Genomic DNA, 20,895 nt, shown 5'->3' on the forward strand with positions numbered 1-20,895 from the left:
GTCTGCCTACCTATGATGGATTAGGTGAGGTAGATGCCTTCTTGAACATATTTGAAAGGGAGGTGTCAGAGAAACAACGTTTCCAGGCCTTGAATTGGGCACTGCGCACTGCGCCCTTGAAGTGGTGGGGAACGCACAGAGAAAACTTTGAAGACTGGCATGCCTGTAGGAGGATGATGTAAACATGGTTTTGGAAGCTTAGAGTGTGATTGGAAAATCAACACAATGGTGGGATGGTCCACGCGTGCATCTGTCTAGATGGGTACGCGCATATGGCAACTGACCTGCGTGGGTGCACACGAGCTTCGTGTTGGGAGATACGGTCAATTAGCATGTGTTGGGGCGGCAATTGCATGAACGAGTCTTCAAATTGGGATGGCAGAGTGTGGAAAACACGAGCGCGCAGGAGGTTAACCAGGCACAAGCCTTTAACGAAGTATGTGAAGCACTAAACAAGGTATATGATGCGCAATGAAGTGATTGGGACCTATGCATACCAGCAGTTATGTGGGCTTATAGGATAACATGCAAGAAACTAATGAGGTAGACGCCTCCAAGGTTGGAGTATGGAGCAAACATTGTAGTCCCAATAAAGTATAAAATGCCTAGTCCGTGCATAGCAGCATCGGTGGATATGAGGGCTTGCAGAGTTTTGGAAGAAGGGATAGCGCAGTTAAACGAAGAAGATTGCTTGGGACCTGAAGAAGAAATCCGACATGGTGATCTTAGGCTCCAAGAACTCATGAAAGAAAGGGTGCAATTAAGGGAGAAAAACACTCTGATAGAAGCAAAAATTGAGAAGCTCGAGGAAGAAATAAAGAAGGATTTTCTCGATAAGAAAACCAGGGAGATAAAACAGGGTGTGCACGACTACGATGACAAATTTGGGGACTACCACCGAGAGTTGATCAGCTTGATGCCTTGGATTGGACCATACATTACTAAAGGGATCACCCATGGTGGCGCGATGCATATGGTGAAGTGTGTGACACAGACAATAAAAACAAAAGGCAGATTTGTTCTAGGGAAAGTGAGGGATGATTGGTTGGAACCCTATACAGGTGACGCGACCACTTGACTAGTGGTGGGAAGTATAGTCTTAGCACTCCTAGCATTTGAAAGGAGGTGTGGGACCATAAACTACTCTGCCCGAGAGCTGCGCGATGTCGAGGGTGTGCGTAGGAGCGAAGTGTCACAAGGTCCATGACCATACAAAGGGGGCTACGCTGCCACACTGGTTAGCTGGAACGTGACCGTTGTAGTCACTATTCACGATGTGATGCTCGACTTGAGACCAAATGGAGTGGGCGGTAGGCATTTAAGACGAGCTTTATGGGCAATATTTGGGAAAATGTGTTGCCAAGGGAGCATTGATAGACCGGATTTGGGGGGAACAATCGAATTCAAATTCAAAAGGCACTATAAAATGCAAAGGGTTTCCCAACAAGCAACACTTGGTCATTTGATAATTGAGCTGTTGAGCGCCCCGAGTATTCTGAACTGAGATCTGGTTGTCCTATGTAGAGCATTGTTTGAGCCCCTGAGTGAGTGGTTGAGAGCTTTCTGGACGAACAAGATGGCAGCATCTGAAGAAGCTAGGGAAATTGCAGAGATGACCGCCGAAGAGGTTGCGCAGGCCCTGACCATAGAAGATTCCCCTGAAGGCACCGAGATTGTTATGGAAATCCCTAAATCACTACACACGCTGAGACCGAAGAAAGATAAACAACCAATGATTCTAGTGTGTGTGTCCCCTTGAAACCCACTGCGAGCTAGATTAACCATGGAGGAAAAAGGGAAAGCAGTTAACCTGGAAACCGACGAGGAGGAAGAAGACCTTGAGGATTTCATCATTGAAGAGGACGAGGACGAGGGCATGGAGGAAGAAACCAAGGCTGCGCACCCTCCAACAAAGTTGCCCACGTATGTCCCCCCGCGGAAGGGGAAGGAAAAAGTGCCCAAGGACCTTGACGAGAGCAAGAGCTCTCTGCAGACTCCGCTCCTCCCGGATGATATCATTTTTGAGGGCACGCACCTGGGATAGGTGCTGAACTTGAAGTTTGAAGATTGGGATCTCGCTAACCATGAGAAATTCCCTCACCTAGAGACCACGCAGCTCATGAAGCCGAAGAAGAACACTGCGATAGGAGTTATAGAATTGGATCCATGCAAGTGGTTACATGGAGTTGAAAAGCCAGGGTTATTAAACCTGCTGTGGGTGCCACATTACCACCTCACCCCATTGACGATCTTCGTCATCAGGCAGCTACTCTTCCTAGTGCATGATGGGTGTTTGTGGCTTGAGGAGCCCATCCCCATCACAGACCACTTAATCCATCGCATTACCCAGTTCCCATGTAAAGGGGAGGAGCCCGTAGACATTTCGAAGGGTATGAGCAGTGATTTGTCCATCATGGAGGCCATGAGAAATAAATAAAGATTGGAGAAGAAGAAAAGGGCTTGCACAATATCCAGCATCAACAATAAAGAAGTCAAAATTGCAACCCAGATACTGGCAGGTAAGCTCATGTGGAAGTGTTATGCAGATGAGGTGCCTGCACCAGTGGTGGCACTTGCTGAACAGTGCGCAAAGGGGGTTCAGTTTAACTGGTCCAAGTTCTTGTGCAAGGAATTCCTGAAAAATTTCCGTGCAGCACAGGAACAAGGGAATCCTTCCACTATGCATGGCTTTTGCTGTCCATAGTGATGGTAGTGGGGGAATTGCTTGAGGATAGCCAGTTCCCCACAATTGCAATGGATCTCCCGAAGGCCACGAAGTATGCTTCGTTGTGGGCCACTAAGGATGCAAACTGGATCCGTGACAACAAAATATTCTTGGTATTCATGGAGATGAATATTAGAATGGGGATTAACTGTAAGCCGTGGTTATCACCCACTGTCTACAACAACCTACAAAGTTTTGTAAAATTTAAAGTGGACTTTCATCACATCTACCTTAGGGCGTGAAAGGACCCTGCAAAGAAGTGGAATGAACTGCCTTATATAGCCATAGATGATGTGATATTTGACGTGATTGAGATGTGGCCGCCAGAGTGGCGCGCTTTGGACATCTCTGTGCTGGGAAAATCTATTGCACAGAAGAAGAAGGAGGAGGCAAAACTATGCGTGGTGTAGTTGGTGGAAAAGAGAAGGATAGAAGCAGCAACAGCAAAAGTGTAGGAGGCGCAGGATGCTACGCAGATAGTAGCAGAACAGAAAAAGGTCGTAGTAGCATCAACATAGAAGGTAGCAGAGAAGGCGCGTGAGGGCCAGAAGTTGCCTTCGCTTGAGCAAGAGAAAGAGATGGATATAGAGGTAGAGGATGGCAGTGTGGACCCACAAACAACATCAACACAATTAAAGTGCTAGTGCCGGAGAGAGCCGATGGGGTCGCGCAAGAAGGTCAAAGCATCCAAATTGTCTATCGACCTGATCACCTTTACTGAGGGGGATTTGCACGATATAGGGGAGATGGTGCATGACATCACCATAGAGGCCCTCCAGAACTTTGTGGAGGAGAATCAACTTGTGGTGGCGGCCCTCTGAGCACATATTCAGGAGTTGCAGGTGCGCACCCCTCAGGCAGGTACACTCTCGACTAGCCTCGCAGTAGGAACAACTGCAGCCGAGGAAATGTTGTGCATTCGTACAACCAACATAATAGTGCTGCTAGAAGGGGCACTGGTTACGGCAAATGAGGCCGACCAGCCTATTGATAGTACACTGAAAGGGATAGTGATTGACATGGCTGTGCTCCCGCGAGAGACACTCTATGTTCTGCAGGATGGGATTACTGCAGAACTACAGGCTAGGGAGAGCCGCGCATTGCAGGTGTTGAGTGAGTAGAAGATCAACATGGAGCAATTGAGCTTACAGCGTGATGAGGTCATGTCTCAGAATAGGTAGATGGTGCAGGTACTTGAAGAAGCCTGTTAGATGGTCCTTGAGCTAGCCATCCTAGCAGAAGCACCAGCAGAGGTGCGCATCTAGAGATTAGCAGCAGGGGTGCGCGAGGTGCGAGAAGAAATGGCTAAGGTTTAGCTGGAGCTGAACCTTTAGATAGCCGAGCTGCGGTTGAAGGTGCAACCGTCCACTCCTTCAGAGGTGCGAGAACAATGCGCCGGCACCATTACATCGGTGATGCAGGAAATTAGCAGTGCAGTCAGGGGCTACACCAGAATGTTGGAAGAATAATTCAAGGTCCTCACCAATCTTCAGGAGGACCCAAACATACAATGCTTAGAGACAAAGGCATGTGATCTCTAGCAGTAGAATGAAAGAATCAAATGGACCACACAGATGGTGGCCCTCACTCAAAGGCTCGCGCGAATGCAACAGGCCAAAGTGCTGAAAGAGCAAGTAGTTGCGACGTGACACAGAGAAGCAGTTTTGAAGGCGTGTGTTCAGCCTTGGATCGACGAGGCTTTAGTCATCATAGAAACAATTGAAGGCAAGCTCATGTAGATGCAGGGGATGTAGGAACATATCCAAGGAAGTAGTTCCGACACCGCGGTCTCAGAACAACGAGTACAGGAGATTTAGCAGGCAGCGACTTAGTGCGTTGCCGACCTTGCAGCCGTCCGAGAAGAGTTGGAGGGTCTCTGCGCGAAGATCTCCGCATCGATAGAGTGAATTTAGGGCAAGTCACGAGGTTTGTGTTGGGGGCCTATTGGGCATGGGATCCCCCCAAGGCATGTTTTGGGGCTTAAAGCCCAAGTTTTGACTAAGTCCATTGTAAAGACTCCGCGATTTGTGGGCACGGAGTGCAAAGTCGTAATAGAGTCATAGGGTTGTCCGCCCTTTTTTTTGTAATGTAATGTCAGTTTGAAAGATCTACCCATGGTCTGCGAACCATGGGATTGTATAAAAGGAGCGAGGCTCTAGGTGTGAAGAGACATCTAATCTAAGAAAGAATAAGAAAGCGAATCTGTGAAGCAGTGAATCGAAGTGTAAGTTGTGACTTTCGGTTGTAGAGTAGGAGAAGGCTCTGCAGCTGAGTGCGCAATGAAGGTTGAGTCTGTAACCAGTTGAAGCATTAATAAAGAGAAGTTTTACCATATTTCTGTTCATCATTTTCTGTTCTATGCATTAAAGTATATTAGGTATAAGTTTACTGTTATTTTTCTTCGCAAACTTATATGAATGTGCTAAACAAGTAAATATATTATGAGGCATCTATTTACGTGAAGATAACTAATAGTTATAATAATATGAGTAAGATCCGCAGTGTGACTGGGGAAAATAGCATAGATTGCTGCTCTAGTAGCGCGGAAGCCCCACAACCCCTGGTTAGTGTTGCGTGAAGACAAGTATAACAAGGGCGTGAAGGCCTTGAAGGCCCTGAAGTGCATGAAGTGACCTACGTGAAGGTATTCACAGTTGGACTAAGTTGACGCCTCAGACATCTCAAGGGTGTCGAAACCTGGTTCCAGCATCCCCCCATACTGCTTCGAGTGAGACCTCAATCTGCGCTCCGTGGACTGTTGCCGAAAGGGCTAGTAGTACAGGGATATGTTTGGCTAACTAACTCCGAACTTGGGTCAGGCCCCAACAAGCCAACAATAAATGTACTGGTAATACCCCTAATGGACCACATGTGGTCAAGAAAATTGGTAAGCATAAGGCAAGAACGGGGCATGAGATGAGACTCACCGCGCAAATAGGAGAATATGAAATGGACCAAGTTATTTTGGATCTAGGGTCTGACGTGAATGTTTTGCCTAAACAGACATGGGAGAGAATGGGGAGACCTGCATTGTAGTGGTCTCCTATTCAATTGAGGATGGTGAATCAACAAAAGATTATCCCCATGGGAAGGTTACAGGGAGTGACAGTCGATATTGAAGGCATGAGCACGTTGGCCGATTTTGAAGTGATAGAGATTGTGGATGATAGCAATCCCTACCCTGCGCTCCTTGGGATTGACTGGGCTATCGACATGAACAGGGTGATCAATTTGAAGAAGTAGACGATGTCATTTGAAAGAAAACTGCTCCGCGTAGTAGTACCGTTGGACGCTGTAGAAGGACCGTGCTACACTGAACCAGTTCGCGATTGAGAAAGTGATGATGATTTGGACCATATTTATAAGATAACAGCGTGAGATCAAGATTGGGTGAATCCAACAGCTAATGGATGTATTGCACGGGACCACGACAACTCCTACACATCAGATTCAAACGAGGAATCGGAACACTGGTAGAATAGATTGCATGAAGTGTCTACGCTACGATGTAACATGATGACCAAATCACTGTGCTGCGTATCATCAGAGGTAAGAAGTCTACCTTACTATGATGGTTTAACTGATGTTGATAAGTTTATGGATGCATTTAAAAAGGAAGTGTCAGAGAAGCATCACTTCCAAGCCTTGGACTTGGCACTGCACGCTACACCTGTAAGATGGTGGGGTATGCATAAAGACAACTTCGATGGATGGCGCGAATATAGAAGAATGATGAGGGTGCAGTTTGGTCGCCCAAAGGTATGATTGACAGAGAAATACAATGGAAGGAGTGACCCACATGATCACTTAGCAAAATGGACCGATGCTTATGGAGCAGAACCACAACCAGAGTGGGTGCATCTATTTTGTCACACCTTAGACGTAATACCTATGAATTAGTACTTGGAGATAGAGCTTCGCCATGGCATGGATGAATGGGATATTTTGAGACATGGATTCTTGATGACGTTCAACTTTGAAGATGGATTTGAGTGCATTGATGAAGCGCTGTAGGAGGTCAAAGCCGTGATCTTCAGAATACCGCAGGATCCCTTGGATTTGATTCAACTGGATTGGACCACCCAAATGCCCCACACGCTGGAGTGCTACAATGTGATCGCTGAAGAGGAAGACAAGGATTTGAGGAACATTAATATCCCAGAAATAGAAGGACACCGTGAAGTTGGGGGACCATAGATAGAAAACCTAGATATCACCATATGGATGAAAACAAGACAAGTGAACATTGGGACAGGGGCGGAGCCGAAGTTTCCGAAGATAGGGGACTAATGGGATGATACTACGATGGATAATGTCACTGAGTTTCACCATGAATACCAGGACTTGTTCCCTACGAAGTTCTCAGACTTAGAAGGGATAATAGGGGACCTGGAAGTTATGAAAATTACGTTGAAATTCGATGCGAAGCTGATCAAGCAAAGGCCTTACCACCTCAATCCAAAGTATAAAGAAAAGGTCTGCTTAGAGTTGGATAAAATTCTTGTAGCAAGTATTATTGAACCGATGGAAGAATCTGATTGGGTGAGCCTAATAGTAGTTCAAGAAAATAAATAGAAGGATGAAATAAGGATATGCATAGATCTTAGGAAGTTGAATGACACTTGCATGCATGATCCTTTTCCGACTTCGTTCACCGATGAAGTGTTGGATAATGTAGGAGGATAGGAAGCATATTTGTTGACTGATGGGTTCTTAGGGTACCATCAGATCAAGATCATGCCAGAAGATAGAAGGAAGATGACCTTTGCAACTTAGTGGGGATGCTTTCAGTATACTGTAATGCATTTTGGACTGAAGAACACGTTGGAGATCTTTTCGTGCGTAGTCATCATGGCGTTCAAGGACTTCATTCACAAGTTTCTAGAGGCATATTTTGACGATTGGATGGTGTTTGGGTTGGTGAAGCGCCATGTAGCTAGCCTACGCTTGATGCTGGATACATGCCATAGGTATCAGATCGCACTCAATTTGAAGAAATTCTTGTTCTATGTTCCTTTCGGAATCTTGCTGGGACATTTGGTGTGCAGAAAAGGATTAATGGTTGACCCAGCTAAGATAGCAGTTATAATCAATTTAGAGGTGCCAAGAAGTGTGAAAGAGTTGCGCGTAAAGTTGGGCCATATGGGATACTATAGAAAGTTCATCAACAGTTATGCCCAGATTACCGTAGCGATGGAGAAGCTACTAAAGAAGGATGCTACACTCTGTTGGAATGTAGAATGTCAGCGGAGCCTAGATGTGTTAAAGGAAAAGATGGTCACCATGCCAATCCTAGTCTTCCCGGATTGGAAGAAGGAATTTCATGTGCATGTGGACGCGTCATGTATTACGCTCAGAGCAGTACTGACACAGGCCGGTGAGGGAGAGTTGGATCACCATATAGCATTTACAAGTTGGAAGTTGTCTAAAGATGAGAAGAACTATTCAACGATAGAGCGCAAAGGGTTGGCTATTGTATACATGCTCCATAAGTTTAGACATTACTTTCTAGGCATACACTTTAAGGTGTATACAAACCATTCTGCATTGAAGCACCTGGTTAACAAGCCTGTGTTGGGGGGGAAGATATGTAGATTGCTGCTATTGTTTCAGGAATATGATTTCAAAGTCATTGTGAAGCAAGGACGATTGAATGCAGGACCAGATCATCTGTTGCGCATTGAAACAGAAGAGTATCCTACTAATTTGGAGGAAGGACTGTCTAATGCGTAGCTCTTTGCGGTGCACGTAGCTGACAATCACTTTGCAGATATCATACAATTTCTGATGATGGGAACAGCTCCAGAAGGGTATACTAATCAACAGAAGAAGGAGCTGGTGGTGCGCACGGTGGCTGTTTCTGTCATTGCAGGACATTTACATAAAATGGGCTCGAATGAAGTTTTGCGACGTTATGTACTTGAGTTTGAACAGAATAGCATCCTCACTAAAGCTCATGGATGAGATGCGGGAGGACATAATGCAGGAAAATAAACAACGTAGAAGATTTTACGCATTGGGTTGTGGTGGCCGAAACTACATAAGGATTCCAAGGCTTATTGTAAGGCATGCGATGCATGTCAGAGGATGGACAGACCATCATGGACGGATAAGCTACCTATGAATCCGCAAGTGTCGTTACAAACATTTGAGAAATGTGCAATTGAATTTGTAGGTCCGATTCAGCCTCGAGGAAAGAAGACAGGTGCGTGGTATATCATCATTGCGATGGAGTATTTGACCAAATGGGTGGAGGGGTAGCCTATAAAGGATTGTATAGGGGAAACAACAACGAAGTTCCTCTTTGAATATGTGCTAAATAGGTTTGGTTGCTCGAAGATTTTGATGAGCAATCGTGGTACACATTTCCTTAATGAAACGATCAGCGCGCTGATAGAGGAATTCCAAGTTTATCATCAAAAGAGCATGCCATATCACCCGCAGGCTAATGGGACGGTCAAAGCATTTAATAAGATATTGGAGAACACATTGACGAAGGTTTGCAATGCACAAAGGAATGATTGGGATGTGTGCATACCCACGGTGTTATGGGCTTACAGAACTACTTGTAAGAAACTGACTGGACAGACACCCTTCAGGCTGGTCTATGGCATAGAAGTTGTGATTCCAATGGAGTATATTGTATCTATCCTACGCATAGCGACGTTTATAGGAATGGCAGATCATGGAGCCCTGGAAGAGAGGCTCACACAACTGATAGAGCTTGAAGAAGATAGATTTTTGGATGGATTCTATCAGCAAGTTCAGAAGGAGCGTGAAAAGGGATGTCACGATCAGCACATCAAACTACGCACCTTCAAGGTAAATAATTTGGTTTTATTATATGAGAGAAAGTTTGATAAATTTCCAGGGGAAATTTCAAATGCATTGGCTGGGGCCATATGTCATCAAAGAGATTACCGATGGTGGAGCTGTTCAACCAGTGAAATTGAATGGAGATCCATTTCCTGGAAAGGTAGATGGCAGCTAATTTAAGCCATACACCGAGGATCCATCCAGATGACTATATGATGGAACCACAGTCTTAGAACTCTAGGTAGCTGGAAGGGGGCGCGAGACTATAAACTGCACTACCTAGGTTGTAGAGTTGCGCGACTGGGGGACTGCGCGGGATGGAAGAATGTCATAGCATTAGCAAAAGCGTGATGGGAGTTGTGCTATAGAAGGAGAGGCCACATAGGGCAGCCAGAAAGTGACTGTTATGGTCACTATTCATGATTTGATAGTGAGAAAATAGCTAAGAGGAGCGGGGGGGCACATTTAAGGCTGAAATTAAGAGTGAGATCTTTGAAAATCTTCTGCCAATCTAGCATCTATGAGCAGATATTGGGGAAAACGATTAGATTTGAATTTCAATTTGCCTATAAATTACAGATGGTCACCCAACAAAAAACACTTTTCATTTTGAGAGCTTCTGTGTCGTGCTATAGGTTGTACATGAATATTGTGGTTTTTTAGGATTTGGTGGCCAGTTTAGTGTTTGACAAGTTACCTAAGGAAACACAGGATCTCCTGAATAGCCTTACGTTAGTGCCTGTAGAAACTGCAAGTCTTGGAGTTTCTATGGCCTCTGAGGGAGCTGCCCCTGAGATCGTAAGTGTGGAGATGCTCACAACAGTAACAAAATCACCAAGGTCACCTAGGCCGAAGCCTACGCTAGTAAGAGAGGCTTACAAGATGAATAAGAACAAATAGAAAGCAACACAGCTGGTGTGTGAGTCACCAAGGAAGCACCAAAAGAAAGAGAAGCCCATTGTATAGGATAAAGGCAAGGCGGCAAACCTAGAATCGGACGAGGGTAGAAGAAACTGGTATGGGTGTAGAGGACATTGATATTGAGGGAGTAGACGCCATCTCAAATCTACCAGAATACATCCCTTCATGCCAGGGTAAGTTGAAGGTCCCAAAGGACCCAGACAAGGGAAAGTTTCTTCTTAATACACCCCTACTTCCAGAGAATATCACGTTTGAAGGATCGTGCTTGGTGTGCATCCCCCATCTAAAGCTTGAGGATTGGGATGCAGATATGGAGCAGTTCCCCCACCTGCCACTAATAATTTCATGGAGAGGGTATTCTACAAGGATTTGGGTGTCACCATGCTGGAGCCAGTGAGGTGGATTCGTGGGGTTGAGAAGGCAGGATTGTTCAATTTGCTATGGGTGCTACATTACCATTGCACTCCCATAAATTTGATAGTTATCAAACAGTTGTTGTTCCTGGTGCACGACAGGTGCCTTTGGTTGGAGGAGCCAATCCCTATAACTGATATGTTGATCCATAGGATCACCCTGCTACCCCATTCAGGGATGAATCTGGCCAAGGCATTTGGTGGAAAGATGGGCAAGCGCAACCTCACCGAAAGAATGAAGGACACATTTAAACTTGTCAAGAAGTCACGCGAATACTCCATTTCAAGTATTACGGACCGTAGAGTGAAGGTGGCCACCTAGATCTTGGTTGGGAAGGTAATGTAGAACTGTCACTCCGATGAGGTGTTGATGCCAATTGTTTCATTAGTGGCCTAGTGCGCGGAGGGCATACAATTCAATTGGGCGCGCTACATGTGCAACGAGTTCCTTGCGAACTGCAAGGAGGCACAAGACCATAGAAAAGAATTCCCTCTTGTTTTCGATTGTGTTGGTTATGTGGCAGTTGCCGAAGGACAGTCAATTTCCTTTGATCACGAAAGATTTTCTAGAAGCAGCAAAATTTTCTTTGCTATGGGCCACGAAGGACACTAAGTAGGTCCGCGAGAGCAAGGTATTATGTGTATTGATGGAGATGAGCATCAATATGGCCATCAACCACAAGCCAAGGCTGTCACCAACTTTTTTTGAGCAGTTGTTGGGATTTTCAGAGTTCAAAGTAGACTTCCACTGTATCTCCATCTGGGAATGCAAGGACCTAGAATAGAAGTGGTATGATCTACCATACCTCACGACAGATGATGCCATAGTAGCGGTCCTCGATTGTTAGCCAGCTGAGTGGCACATGGCCTCAAATTTGTCCACTGGGTCTAGTAAGTCCATGGGAAAGCAGAAGAAGGAAGAGGCTCGGTCAAAAATTTAGTAGTTGCCTAAAAAGAGAAAGAAAGAGGCTGTGGAGAAGGCACGTGCGGAAGCGGAATGCACTGCTAAGAAAAGGGAGGAACAATGCAATTCTGACAGAAGTCAGAAATCCCCTTCACCACAGACAGAAGAAGAAGAACAATCAGAGTAGGGTGTTGTAGATCTGGAAAGCACTCCCTTCCAGGTGAAGTGGAATAGGGAGCAGGAGAAGGAAGGGCCATGCAAAAATTCCAAGGCCACCAAGTCGTCACTAGACCCGATCACCTTGATAGAGGGCAACTTGGATGACATCAGGGATAAAGTAAGGCACACGATGGAGGAACTACTACAACAATTCATGCAGGAGGAGAAGCAAGCCTTGGCTTCCATTCAGACGGGTCTGCGTGAGCTGTAAATCCAAACTACTTAACTGCGGGCAGGTGTAGGGCAGAGTAGCGCAACGTCGACTAGTTTGGTGTCGAGGACCACTTGAGCAGGGAGATGGTTCTCTATTTGAATCCTTGGGCCGTCATGCTGCCTGATGGAGCTCTCAGTGTAGAGACATATGCAAAGAAGGCTACGTTAAGGAACATTGGTCTCAACTTGGCCGCGCTCCCAAGCGAATTCCTTCACACACTGCAAGTAGGTGTGATCGCAGAACTTAGGGCCCAAGAGCAGCGCGCGCTGAGCATGATTAGCAAGAAGAAGGTTAACAATGAACAGTTTTTCATTGAGAAAACAACAATGATAGAAACCTAGAAGAAGGTCCAGGAGAAGAATGAGTGCACCACAACGGTGGTAGCAAAAGCGTGTAGAACCGTTCTAAAACTGCACATCCCTGAAGAGGCGCCTATGGAGGCCAAGATTCAGAAGTTGGTTGCAGGTGTGCGTGATGCTTAGACTGAGATGGCCAAGGTTCAGTTTGAACTGAACCTCAAGATTACAGAGCTCGAGTTGAGGGCGTAGCCTTCAACTCCACCAGAATTCAGGGAACAGTGCAAGGTAGCTATCAAGAATGTAGTCACTACAGTAGATGTCGCGATGATAGAATGCACTACGCTCTTCGAGCAATCGATGGAGGTCATCACAAGCCTGTAGGAAGATCCCAGCCTACATAGGTTGAATACTGAGTCAACGGAGTTATAGCAGTAGTATGACGAAGCAAGAGTGATGGCGCACGCCGTCGCCATCACACAGAGATTGGCCAAGTTATGGGAAGCAAAGTAAGTAAAAGAAAAGGCAGAAGCAGTGCAACAAAAAGAGGGAGTGCTTCAGGCCAGATTGGTCCCTTGGCTAGATGAGGCCTATGTACTCTCTTCCACCATTGGGGAGAAGTTGGCCAACCTACAGATAGCACAGTAGAAGATCCAAGCAGATAGCGCAGGACCAACAACGGAGCAGCTGGTGGAGCAGGTCAAGCAGGCAGCTACGCAATGTACCGCTGAAGTTTTCGTAGTACAAGTGGAGCTGGGAGGTATTCACATCAAGATCTCTATGCCAGTAGAGTGATACAGGGGTGAGTCATCATATTTGTGTTGGGGCCCTCTTGGGATAGGGTCCCCTAGGGTCGATTTTGGGGTTAAAAGCCCAAGATTTGGGGTAGAGAGCCCAAGTTTTTGTATGTAAAGTGTAAAGTCCCTTCAATTTGTGGTCGTGAAGTGTGTAGATGTAAAGTGTCATAAAGGGTTTCCACCATTCATTTATGTAAGTTGTGTTGGCTTTAGAAGATCCACCCATGGTCCGCAGACCATGGGATTGTATAAATAGGAGAGTCTTAGAAGAGTCTAAGGCAGTGAAGTCATTGATTGGGTCAGTAAGGGCTTAGAATGAAGAGTCTTACAATAGAAGAAAGGCTCTGCAGTTGTGTGCACAGAGGCCTATGGTAGAAGTCCACATCTCAGTGCGCGGACCCGTGCAGCTAAGTGTGCAGGGTAGTTAGAGTCTGTAAGAAGATTTGAAGTACTAATAAAGAAGATTACTCTGGAAATATATGTGTTTAATGTATTTACTTCTATTAAGAATAAATGCAGTTACGTTATGCTGAATAATGGTTTCATGATTTAATGTTGTATTGATGTGAGAATCTATATGTTTTACATTGTTATCTGTACGTAAGTAATAATATCTGGTTACGCGAAGAACATATTAATGCATATTGAAGTTATCAGATACTTAAGCCAATTTGGGTAAATACGAAAGTAAGAGTAATTACAGAAGCGCGTAAGTGGTTGATTCGCCTGGTTAAGGTCCATGAACGATAGTCAGAGGGCAGAGTTAGGGCACAAAAAGAAATCACTACCATCTCTGGGTGTGAAAACTTGGTTCCAACATCCCCCCCATACTGCTTCGAGTGAGACTTCAGTGCATGCTCTACGGATTGATTCTGAAAGTGCCAGTAGTGTAGGGATTTGTTTGACTAAATTAATGCTGAACCCGAGTCAGGGCCCACTAAGATAACACATGCAAAGCCTTGAGGAGCAAGGGAAATGTTAGAGAATTGGTGGTTGAGAGTGAGATTAAATTAACTCTCAACATGCATCCCCACAAGAAGTCACAGAAGTAGCTTCAAGAAATTGTGGAGCAGCCACAATTAGAGAAGCTGAGAGGAGACTGAGTGGAGAGATTCACTCAAGCAGTCTCAGAAGCAGTGTTTGAAAATTGTGGAGCAACCACAATTGGAGAAGCTGAGAGGAGACCGAGTGGAGGCATCCAGTCATGCAGAGATGTCTAGTAGGGGGGAATTTTGAGCCAAGTGGGTAGAGCGATCACATGCAGCCATACCTCTAGGTGAGAGGCAGGGAGATGTGAAGTGATATTCCCAAGAGGGTTGAAATTGGGCAAGGTCTATTAAGTGGATTTATCTCATGGATCATACCTTGCTACGGGAGCCCAAAGTACGTAGTAGCGGGAGGAATCAATGAGATTGATGCAGTCATAGATCAGAGTTACAAAGGCTAGAGAGGTTAGATACTAAAGAAGAGTAGAGAAGGGTTAACAATAGTGTAGAAAGGAAGATTCAACAGAAGCACATAATTTTCGGTTGACAGAGAAAATAGCAGTCAGCGAATTTTATGAGAGAGGCATCATTCTGATTCAGGTTGGATGTTTTTTGTTTCTGGAGTAGTTGGAGCAACAACACTAGAGAGAAGTGTTGCATGCAGAACATTCCAAAGGTTTATGATCAGGATCAAGTTGAATTCTTTTCTTGTTGAGAGGGAGTGTGGAAAATAGCAACAAGAAATGATAAAAATAGAATCCAAAAATTCAAGTTTAATTTGTCCTTGAATTAAACTGAGAATTAAAATCGAATTTTATTCTCATAGAAACTTGTAATACTTAACTAGAGTGAGTTGACTTAATCAACTTAGGAATTTTGAGTTGGAAGTATTTCTAAAGTCATGTATCTATTATCCATATATTATAGGGGTCCAGGATGAGTTACATATGAGTTGTAATTAGTTAACTCAGTTTACAGTGTTAAGTGCAGTTAAATTAGTTCCAAGCTGTTTGAGGAACTAATAGTGAGTTAACAGTGACTTGGTGCACTAATGCATTAACTAGTGCTACTCCAGTTAACTAAATATTCGCTCATCAAAAACTCATGCATGTCGATTCTGAGAAAGACCGAGTTGAGACTAGAGTTCAGGGACAATGTACTATTTGTTGTATAATTTTCTGAGTTGTACATAAAGTGCATGCAATCAGGAACTAATCCTTGAAGGGATTGCATAGTTTTGGATGCATTGGTTTCCCTTTAAGATGGGCTAATCAGCCATAGGAATTGCGCAAGGAAATATGGACTTGGAGAGATGGTGAATTGGCTAAGTGTTGTCCAAGAGTTTGCTAGTGAGTTGGAGATTGATTTTATTGAGTGCTAGGATTGTTCTAGTGAGAACAAGCATTGCATTATTATCTTAGATGTTTGATTAATGCAATACAGAGAGTGGGGTTTTGAGCTATGGCCTCCCCTGGATATTTATTGTGTTATGTGCCATTGATTTTTCTTCCTCTTGTCGATTATTGTTTTGCTCGATTTTTATGTGCTTCCATTGTAAAGAGTAGAAGTATATTCTTGTCTCTTATTTTAGTAGATTACATGAGCTTGTGAATCTATAAGATAATTCTACATCAACTAAACAATGACCATATTTAAATTTTATAGAAACCAAGTAACCAAATTACAAACAGTAGCATAAATCTATTGTACAAGTAACATAAGGGAGTCATGTATTTCCAAGAGAATAGGCATTGGGTCATAGACAATAACTCACCTCCCAACCATAGAGAGACTACAATTAGACTCCTGTAGTTGTCACCACTGAGCCAGATTCCAGGTCTTGAGAAGGTTGCTTCCAAGACCAAATCAATCTACCAGTAGTCCAAAGAATCAAGAGGTAAAATCCTCCACCCTCAAACTGGTTATCATAGTAACCCCACCCAATGAAGGGAGTCTGGGGCCTGCTACAAAATTTATTCACCACCCATGAAAAATATTCTAGAGAATCCAATTATTTTAAAACCAAAATAAATCTGAATCATAGTAACTCACAATATATTGTCAATTTCACTCACCTCGGTTCCCCAAGATGAGTTTCTACGAGTAATTACAAACTCTCCGATCACCTTTGAGGACATATCTCTACGTTGGCATGTCAACTTCTTGGATTAGCCTGCACTCATTCCTTTTCAACTAAGGGGGTCTCCAGTACTTGCATAAGTCTACGCTAGAGCTACTACTCAACCTCAACTCTATCAAAGTGATTTTCCTTACAATTATTTCCTCTTATTTTAAGGCACTTATACGCTGCTCCTCTCAGTGTATTTTTCTCCTTGTTTTTGTAATCATCTTCAATACACACGAAAGGTACTCATGTCTTAAATTCCATGCAACATATTCCATGACACACCTCTAATACCTTAAATATTTTTTGGTACTCTGAATATCCTTTTTAGGGCCAAATTCTATCTTGGAAAAGGGACCTCTTCTCTACCATGTGTTGAGTCTCATCCAGCACCACAAATTTTCTCATCATATAACCAACAATGGCATCACATCCTCCTCATCAAGCGAACAATCATAACAGAGAAGAAACCTCATTGGTACCTCAAAACATGTTCAAAATGGTAGCGAGAAAGGGTTTATTTGAATTTTTCCTTTGTCAAAGAGACATCAATGAGTTCTTCCTTAGCATGTGTTAGTTCCAGTCTTCGCAAGCTGTCACTAGTGATCAAAATGGGCTCTTACTATGTCTGGTTTTTTTAGATGTTTTGCACATGATCTTCAGTGCAAAACATGTCATAAGGATGTCCATTAGAAGCAGCTCGGAAAAAGATTTCCAACGGTATATCACACTACCAAAACTGGCTCCCGGATCAGAAGATATGATCAAATGAATGATTGACTCCTATTTATGAAAAATTCACTGAATGGATAAAAGGAAAAGAAGGCCAAGAGGAAACAGAATTCCGAGCCTACATTAGATAAGGATATTGTTGGGCCTGCCTAGGATGGCTTGTCTGGGATGATGTCACTTCCCCTTTCTTCTAACATGGATACTTTCAAAAGCCTTTGGCGAGATGGCTCTATGCCTATTGAAACCATAAAAATCATTCTTCTATGAAATCCATGATACTAGAACAAGATAAAGTTGCAAATTCAGAGTCTTCTATTATGGCATCAATATGTTCAGATGTTGAAAATATTGTAGCAGGAAACCATTAATGTTTTGGTCTGAATGATGGCACTAGAATTGTTGCTCTCCCAGCATCTGACAAAATTGAAATTCAAGGGAATATGAAATGGTCCTATTTAATCAAGATATTGTTGTTATCAGAATTTCGCTTCAACTCATATCACCCTTGCACATAGTGAAAAAAAGAGAAGTGTGGCAATCTCACAAGGGAAAACGTGTCAAAGAACATTAAAGAAAATCACCTGCAATAATTCCGCGGTCAGAATTATAGTTTTGTTGGTGATCTTGCGAAAACAAAAGGGTCAATCTAGAATCTTTGTAGGAGTAATGTTTTCAATCAAGAAATGATTTTCAATGGGAAGCTCAAGACCTTACAACGTGCAAACTTCAGGTTGAAAGTCTCTTAGAGACTATAAAGTGGGATGAGAAAAGCTTGGTAGTTACAATTTCACAACACATCGATACAGGGGCTATTCTGATCCAAGGCTTTGCAAATAGGGAAGTTGTTTGTAGAACATTGACATCCTGCAAAGCTACATTCTACAACTTATCAAGATCATCTCTGTGGACAAATGGAGAAACTTCCTCGAATTTCATAAATGTGTCAGATGTATTTATGCATTGTGATCGTGATTCTTTGATATACCTTGGGAAACGTGATGGCCCAACTTATCACACAGATGCAGAGATTATGTTCGTCATGTCTTCCTGCCTGTTACCAACTCCTACTCATAAATGAAGCCATTTTAATGTTGATAACTGTTCAAAGAACAAGATAATGGTTGATTGAAACCAAGATAGTGCAAGATAGTATCAGGAACTTTTAACAAAGCATGATATAAGAGGACTTGCTATCCAAATTTAGCTTCAAACCTGATGATTTTGTAATTGTAGTTGTTAGAAGTCAATCTACTTACCATGCATATGGAGGGAACATGCACTAATAGTTGCACTTAAAACTGGGATACCTTCCAAATACTATTACTTGGGAAATACAGGTCAGATAAGTCCTCAAGAAAAACATGGTGTACATTCGAAATAACTGTTGCTTGTTTAACACGTCCAAAGAGATCACAGGTGCAAAAATGTTGCTGATTGTTTCAACGCAATTTTGTTTTACACCCAAAAAAATTCCAAGCATGCTAAAGGGAAACAAAAGTTTCCAAGTTATCATCCATGTGTCAAAATGTTAGCGCAGACACAAAATCTCTATGAGGAGCAAATGAGGAGAAGAATTAGTAGAAAAATTATTTTTTTTCACGATCCTTCTTTCCAAAAAACCAAAAATTCCAGTTGCAGAATTCAAACGAGGAGATAAAGGAAGAGACAAAGATTGATCCACAATTTTTGGGAGTGTTATATAAGAGTAATAAGGCCAGAAATAGCTAGGATAATGGTAACATTAAAGGTTAAAGATTTCATGGAAACTGGTTCTAATGCATATTTTTCTGGACCACATCTAGATGAGTCTTCACTTCAAGTTTCCAAAGTGAAGGAATTAAACAGATAACCATTTGTTATTGGTGTTATGGGTGTTGAAAATAGCAACAAGAAATGCTAAAAATAGAAGTGCTAAAATTAGCATTGCTATAAATAGCATTTCAGGATACATTCCAATTTTAGTTAGTCCCTGAACTAAAATTGAGAATTAAAATTCGAATTTGATTTTAGCAGTTGTTTGAAAATAATTAATTAATTGATCTTGAGTTAATTAGTTGGAGAAAATCAAAGAGGAAGTCTATGTGAAGACATGCAACAGTTTCCCATTTGATTGAGGAAGTTATCCCTTAATTAAGGAGATCAGGATGAGTTGTACTTTGAATTGTAATTAGTTAGCTCAATTATCTGAGTTAAGTCCAGTTAGATTAGTTCCAACAGTTTGTGGGACTGATTGTGAGTTCAGTTAGTTAATGCATGCATGCATGTAACTACTACACTTCAGATAACTGAATATTCTCTCATAAATAACTCATGCATGTCAATTCAGTCAGAGACCCAGTTGATATCAGATGATGGGACAGTGTACTATCAGTTGCAGGAATATTCCATTGAGGATATCTCTTACATGCAGAAGGAATTCATTCCTTGGAGATTGCGCAGTTACTTCTAAGTTTGGTGAGTTGTGTGAGAGGTTAATTCACACAGGTGGTAGCCAGAGGACCCAGGAGAAACTGCGCAAGGAAATAGAAGGCTTGGAGGATTGAGGGAAGGCATATGTTGTGTCTATTCAGTCTATGAGCAACATTGAGGGATTGTACTGAGAGCTGGATAGCTTGTGAGCTAAAGCTTTATGTAATCCGATCATATTTCCACTTGTATGATAATACAGATATCGAGGTTTTTAGCTGAGGCTTTCCATAGAGTATTCTTCTATTTCATGTGTGATTGATTTCTCATTCTCTGTTACATGTGTTCTATTTGATCTTGCTCAAAATCGATTAAGCTTTCGCAAGTTTGTTTGTAGAAGCAGATCAAGTATTTTTCTTTAGTATATTGCATTATCTAGTGATCTACAGTGGGAAATTCTACATGGTATCAGAGCAAAGGTGATCAAAGCGGAGAACATTATACAAAGAAGGGAGAAGTTCAGAGTTTGAAGTTCCTGATTATAGAAATTGAATTCTTATCACATCTTAAATTTCACCAATGGCGTTCAACAGTTTGAGACTCGAGTATGCCCTTGATGGAAGCTCGAATTATATAGCCTGGAAGGATCGCATGGAAGCGGTATTAGAGGACAATGGTTTTAAGGACTTCATTGATCAAGAAGTCCCCAAGCCAGCAGCTACTAATGCCCAAGAATTGGCAGAATGGAAGAAATGTGTGGCTAGAGCGAGGAGGATTCTTTTGGAGGGATTTCGAGACCACATTGTCTCTAGTCTCCATGGGAAGGAGACATCGTTTTCAATGTGTTAAACATTAAATGATCTATATTAGAACAACAATGATCAGAGGAAGCTGGTACTGAAAGACAAGCTTCGAAAAATCAAGTGTGAATAGGGTGACACGATCTCTACATATTTGAACAAGCTCACCACCTGCAGGGATGATCTTGGAAGTGGAGGGATCAGGACAGCCAATGATGACATGGTGAGTCTTGCTCTCCTCGGTCTTCCTAAGAGCTGGCATAGCTACCAAGACTCGATAAATGGAAGATATAAACTACCAGATTGGGAACGAATTTGGTTAGACCTGATGCAGGAGGAGATAAGGAGAAGCACCAGAGATGGATCTTCATCAAAGCAAGATGATGAAGAAAATCTAGCCTTAGCGAGTAAGGCGAGGAAAGGGAAAGAGAAGGCATCCCATTCCAAATCCAGTTCTTCCCATGGTGGGAAGAAGATTGACAAATCGAAAGTGAGATGCTTTCATTGTCATGAGGTGGGCCATTATGCTACAAATTTTCCA

At 43.0% G+C, this 20,895-nt stretch overlaps 1 pseudogene; it reads left to right on the forward strand.

Annotated features, from left to right (window-relative positions):
* Positions 1-20,895, forward strand: part of LOC149247568 (uncharacterized) — a 105,114-nt pseudogene that overhangs the window by 77,746 nt on the left and 6,473 nt on the right.

Source organism: Pinus tabuliformis, chromosome 7, assembly GCF_031772625.1.
Source record: "Pinus tabuliformis cultivar Carrire ecotype Pingquan chromosome 7, CPIR1, whole genome shotgun sequence".
In the NCBI taxonomy this organism is placed as follows: domain Eukaryota; kingdom Viridiplantae; phylum Streptophyta; class Pinopsida; order Pinales; family Pinaceae; genus Pinus; species Pinus tabuliformis.